This window comes from Canis lupus, chromosome 4 (assembly GCF_048164855.1).
Source record: "Canis lupus baileyi chromosome 4, mCanLup2.hap1, whole genome shotgun sequence".
In the NCBI taxonomy this organism is placed as follows: domain Eukaryota; kingdom Metazoa; phylum Chordata; class Mammalia; order Carnivora; family Canidae; genus Canis; species Canis lupus.
Genome location: NC_132841.1, coordinates 4,134,769 through 4,140,844, shown reverse-complemented (window position 1 = coordinate 4,140,844; position 6,076 = coordinate 4,134,769). Strand labels below are relative to the sequence as shown.

The following is a 6,076-nucleotide window of genomic DNA, read 5'->3' as shown; positions in this document are numbered from 1 at the left end:
CACATCCATAAATCTGTGGATCCTAAAGTAAGAACACATGACTTTGAAGAAAGGTGATTTGTATAGCTTGAAAACAATATTGCAGAAGGCATAGTTTTGCAGAAGCAACATAGTTTTCTTTAGCAACAGTGGAAGTCAGCACAAGGGAGGAATATCTAAAAAGTGTGGTGGGGAAGAATGTGAACTGTAATTATATATCTAGCCAAATAATTACTTATGAGTGGGAAGGAAATAAAGACCTTTTAAGTATATAAGGTATTTGAAAGATTATTACTCATAGATTTTGCCTGAAAAATGACTGGAATTTGTATTCTAGGGGGCAGCTAAGAGAGCCTGGCAGCAAAAAGTATTATACAAGGTGTAATAGAAAAAGTAAGTAAAATTTACTTTAATTTAATCAACATCCTTCTATTAGAAACATGGATCTCAATTTGCAGATAATATCCACGTAGTGTGTAGAGATGAAGGAAGTGCATATCTGTGTGAGAGAGATAAAAAGTGTGTTGAAGGATCCTGGGAGATCCTTATGCTGAGGGAGCCAATTGAACCACATAAAATTAACATCTTCTGTAAATAAGAAATTATCTAATATTGGCAATTTCACATGGCTCAACCAAATCAGTAATTAATTACTCTCTAAAAGTATCCATGAAAAGAGTAGAAATGGAATAGATGTTCAAATCAATAGAGGAGAAAGGGGTTATTTCACAGATAAGGGAGCAGGGATGTTGAAGCCACTTTGTTTGGGGAGCCCTGGCCTGGCTAATGTCAGGACCCACAGTGTCACCTGAACTATTCCTTGGGTGTGGAAGCCCACCCTAGTGGTCCAAGCCTGATGCTGCAATTCCCTCCCTTCCAGCCAGAAATGTATGAAGAATGCAGATTGAGAAGCTGATACACATCTTAGCCTCCAGGGGACCTTCTGCTTCTCGACTCTGCTCTCCCAGGGGCAGAAACTCAAGTCCATGTGAGGGATGAAATGGACTCTGTGGTCAGAGACCCCTCCCACCCCCGTATAGTGGGCAGAGCTTCTGGCTGAGGGACGGTCAGCCTTTGTACTGTGCTCTCAGGGGCTCCGTGTCACAGCCAGCACTCTGAACAGGGCTAGGCTCTGGTTTGGGATGAGGCGGCCCTCCAGCCCCCATGCCCACCTCAACCAAGGAAGGCCAAGTGGACGTCAGGGTGGAGTCCAGAGAAAAGAGGCCTGGATGTTGCTGAGGAGGCTTCTGCTCAAGACCAAAAGGGACCCAAGGGGGCTCACCCCATGTGCATTAGCAGGGGTTCTCTGGAGAAGAGAACCAAGAGGAAATGCAGAGAGGAGAGAGTCTGAGACCAACTCTAAGAAGCTGGCCTCCATGACTGTGGAGGAGGGGATGTCCATAATCTGCAGGGTGGACCAGCAGGCTGGAGATAGGAAAGAGTTCATGATGCAGGTTGAGGCTGAAGGCTGTCTGGGGGCAGGAGTTCTCCTTCCGGGACCTGTCTATTCTCTTAAGGCCTCCCTGGACTGATTGAATGGCCCACCTTCATGATAGAGAGGGATCAGATTAACTCCGCCCATTTAAATGTTAAGCTCACCTAAAAGATACTTTCATACTGACATCTAGACTCATCCTTGACCAAATATCTGGGTACTGTGGCTTAGCCAAGTGCATACATAAAATGAATCATGATCTTATGGTTGGGGCCAGCTCATCCAGGAAGAGGACACCTGGAGACTCTTCTGCACAGTCCTTGTGATTCCAGGGCTGCAGCAAATGGGAGGATGAGATTCTTTGCTTCTGAGTCCTGCTGGGGGCCCTGACATGAATACCCAAGGAGCATGCCTCTGCACTGCCCCCCATTCCGTCCCTCCCTGCCTTCTCAAAATAACACTATACACGTCCTCTAACCTCGACGGTATTACAAGGTAGTTTGGTGGTATGCAAAGTCCACAGGATTTGGAGGCAAGCAGACCTGATTTTCAATCCAAGCTCCACCATTTATCAATCATTAAATGGTCTTGAGTAAGTAACCAAACCTCTCAAAGAATCAGGTCCTTAAAAATAAATTGAGAGGTTCTAGTGAGATAATGTGAGTGGGCCATGGCTCATAATAGGCAATCAACAAATACTGGTTCCTCCATTGATCTGTAAGGCAAGAATAGGGGAGCTCTCGGGGGCCCAAGAAGGTGTACATGAACATTATTTGGCTGTTTCAAAGCAAAAGATAACAAATGGAATTGTTAACTCAAGCAACATAAACACTGGTCTTTGAGGATGAATACAATCTCTTTGGATACTTTCTTTGCGATGGTCTGTGTTCCACGGGATGTATGCATTGGACGACAGAGGGACAGAATGGAGACTGCCGGGTTTTGCTTGTAACTGGCAGTGTGGCCTCCACTAAGACACTTTTTGGGGTGGATGTCTGTAAAGAGGGGGGGTTGGGCCTCAGTCTTAACTTCCCCTTCAGCTGTAATATTCCATGCTTCTACATGCCAACATTTGTGTGCTAAGATATACAACAAGGTGTGCCATTTTATATTTGACATCAAGCTGTGTTTAGGAAAGTGACAACAAGATGTGACTCAGCCATGGACTGCATTGCTTACACTGGGACGTCAATCATTTCTGAGAGCAGATGCTTGTTTTTTAATGAATTTTGCCTCTTAGTGCTGTTTTCTTGTGCATCGATGCCTCCTCTGTCCCCCAAGTGCTTTTGGTCTGCACATCATCAGAGTCTAGATTCTCTTGACACAAGCCATACATTTTGGATTCTTGGGAAATTAATTTTTCAGCTTATTTGGAACTTCTGAGCACTATAACTTTTTTTTGGATCTTGCAGAATAATTTCCCTCCCTCCCCCAAAATCTTTTCAATTTTTAATTTGAAATCATAAATTCAACATTATGAAGAAGAGGGTATTTTCTCTGAGAGAGGACTACCATGCACCTCATCTTTCATAAGAGTTTAAATTTCATGGGAATTGTCTTGAGAGGTCTCTGCTTCTAAGTAGCCAGGACTCAGCCTTGGCCTCCTGTGGTTTGGGCAGGCTCCATCTGGCAGTTCTGGCAGGTTGGGACAGGTTGTCTGAGAGAAGGATGTGCCCGTGGTCTGAAGGAGCAACTCTTTCCCTGTTACTACTGTTCACGTGGTATGCTTCAAAGACACAATCCCCAAGCCATGAAATGAGCATGGACACTCACACTCATGGGTAAATGAGGCACAGACTCACAGTTGGATCTCTCCCTTCTTCTTTTTCATACTCCAGTCTCTCTAAACAAAACCATTGAGCCAGGATTCAGAACACCTGACTTCCAGTTTGTACCCTGCTTCTAACTGTGTGGCCTTGAGGATGTCACTCAATTTCTCTGGACATCAGTTTCCACATATGCAAATGAGAGCAATGGACTCATTTGAGAACAGCAGATACACTACCCTCATGTTACCAACCGACCAACTCATGCAAGGAGCAGACATCACTAATGAATTGCAGCACTGCCAGCTATATAAGGATTAATGGAACAACACAGGAAAGGGCAGTCTATTTGTTGTCCTTGCACAAAACTGTGTCCAAGATGCGTGAAGGCAGTTTGTTTGAATTGTCAGAAAGTGGAAGAGGTTGTCAGTGGGCCAGACTCTCATCTACCTCGATTCAGGAAAGTCCTACTAGAAGGAAGGGAAATAGCTAAAATGACCTTAAAATTCCCCGACATTATCTATAATCCTATAGTGATTGAACCCATCTAAGCCAACATCTATTAAAAATCTATAGTGATCAAAACTCTCTGCTAGGTGACCGTGGGAAGCAAAGATAAATGACAGTTCTTGGCTCAAGAGAGTAAAAATTGACTAGAGGAAGCAGATAGAATAGGAAGGCAGGACAGTCTGAGCATGAATAGCACTATAAGCAATGCATGGGAAATTATTTCTTCCCCTTCTCGGAATGCTTTAAATACAGAATTTTGTTGAGTCTTCTCAACAACTATGCAAGGATGTATTTTATCCCTGTTTTTCAGGATGAGGAAACTGAGACCCGGTGAGATTAAGAAAACTTGGTGGAATCACACAACTCGTTAGTAGCAAACCAGGACTAAAACTCTGGGACTCAGGCTCCAGGAAGGATTCTAAGGACCTTAGAGTCACCATTACAGAGGGTAGACATCTGCCTTGTAAGGTGAGAATGATCTTAAAAGGCAAGAAAGAGAGTATGACCTTCCAGGCTGAGGGAACAGGGAGCCAGCATTGGTTGGAGTCATGGAAAAGCGTGGTGAGCTCCAGGCTCCAGACTGACCACAGGCTCATGTCCTGTTTGCCAACATTCCTGAACAGGTACAGAGTCCCCAGCTCAAGTGGAGGCACAATAATGTTGGTTTTATAGTGGTTGGTGGGATTAATTGCATGCAGTGGGTGATAAGGTTGGAGGTACCACTGTGGGACTGAGAAGACCCATGATTGGCTGACCTTATTTCAGGGTGGTAATTCAGGCATCAATGTGATGAGGGCAGAGAGAATGGAGGCTGGTAGAGTTTGTCTGTGTCAGAGGAAAGGAGGAAACCCCAAACAAAGAAAGTGTCTGTGGGACCAAGAGAACGGTGAGTGTGAGGGGGCAAACTGAAGACTGCTGTTTGTGGTCTAGGTGATGGGGAAGAAGGGACACACACATGCACAGGCATACCCACACTCACATTTCTCTGTCCCCATCTGACACTGTTCTCAAAATCATTCAATGGCTAAGTGAAATATGCTTTAGGGCAATGAGATATGACTTCACAGTACAGTGGCTCATCAGATTTACTAAATAGAAAGTGGATCCAACCAAATATGACCCTCGGTTATTAAGTTGTGGAAGCAGATAGCACGGAAATGTAGGTAGACACATACAGAAACAAAGCAAGGGGATGGGGGAATGCCAACCAGGTATCCTTTCTAGAAGGCGTAGACCATTGTGCCTCTGATCCCAGAGTTGTTGCCTCAAACAGGCATTTCCAAAGCGTTCAGGGAAATATTCTTTTTTTTTTTTTTTTTCAGGGAAATATTCTATCTGAACACAGAGTCAAGACCAGGAAGCAGTGACACGGTGCAGGGGTAAAGGGGATGTAAGAAACCATCAGCAGCAGCATCAGGAGCAGAGAAAAACTATGGGCTCACCAGCTCCAGCCCAGTCACCACCACAAAGTCTGGCTGCTTGTCATGGGAAAGCTGCAAGCAGGGTCTAGGAACAGGTTCATCGCTGGGACTGGCTTCTTCTGGATGACAGCCTGCTAAGGTGGTCAGATGGGTGTGACGGGGACAGGAAGTTGTCTCTCCCTTACTTACCAGCTGTGTGACTTCGGCATCATTCAAGCCCTGTGAACCTTGGTTTCTTCCTCTGCAGCACAGGGTTAAGGATCATTCCTCAGGGGTGTTACAATTAGCACATAGTTAGCGCTCAGTAACCATGAGCTTCAGTCATCTCACCATTAGACTCGTTCACACTTAATTCTGTGTTTGTAGATTATGTGCTTTAGATCTCAGACAAATTCAGGTAGAATTTTTAGCTGTTAGATTTTGGTTTCTTTGCAGTAGATTCTGGCAGGAATCTTAGAAGTCATTTGCTCTAACCTCCAGCAAGAATTCAGAATATAATGTATGTGTTTCCATTTGTATTTCTTGCATGAAGGAAAGCCTCCACACTAGGAGTAGATGCGTGACACATCTAGAGATCAAACAAACAGCAAATCCCAACCAGGCAGCAGGTGGACAGTTTTCAAATTGGCTGTTCATGCCAGGGTGGGTGGTTGTGGGAAGCCCAGGATGCTCTGTAGGGCACAGGCCTTCTGAGTCATGAGGAGACTTTCCAGTAACATTCAGGCTACAGTTTATTACCAGTGAGATCTAGGGCAGGAGAGGGAGAGGGCGGGGGTGGGAGCTGTGGAGAGAAAGAGCTTTTACCGCCTTAGCAGAAACAAGTCTGCAGTGCAAACATTGAAGATGAGCCATGCCTTCTTAAATTCTAGGATCTTGACAAAAATTTGCTACTATACACCAGCAGATAAGAGCAGATCTAGCCAGAGCTATGGAGATAATATTGATGGAAATTCTAGATTTAGCTT

At 44.7% G+C, this 6,076-nt stretch overlaps 1 long non-coding RNA gene across 1 annotated transcript; it reads left to right on the top strand.

Annotated features, from left to right (window-relative positions):
• The first annotated feature begins 313 nt into the window (after positions 1-313).
• On the top strand, positions 314-5,377 carry LOC140631457 (uncharacterized). The gene is made up of 3 exons (XR_012029007.1): positions 314-372; positions 4,001-4,158; positions 5,013-5,377. It is a non-coding gene; the product is annotated as an uncharacterized lncRNA (long non-coding RNA).
• The last annotated feature ends 699 nt before the right edge of the window (positions 5,378-6,076 follow it).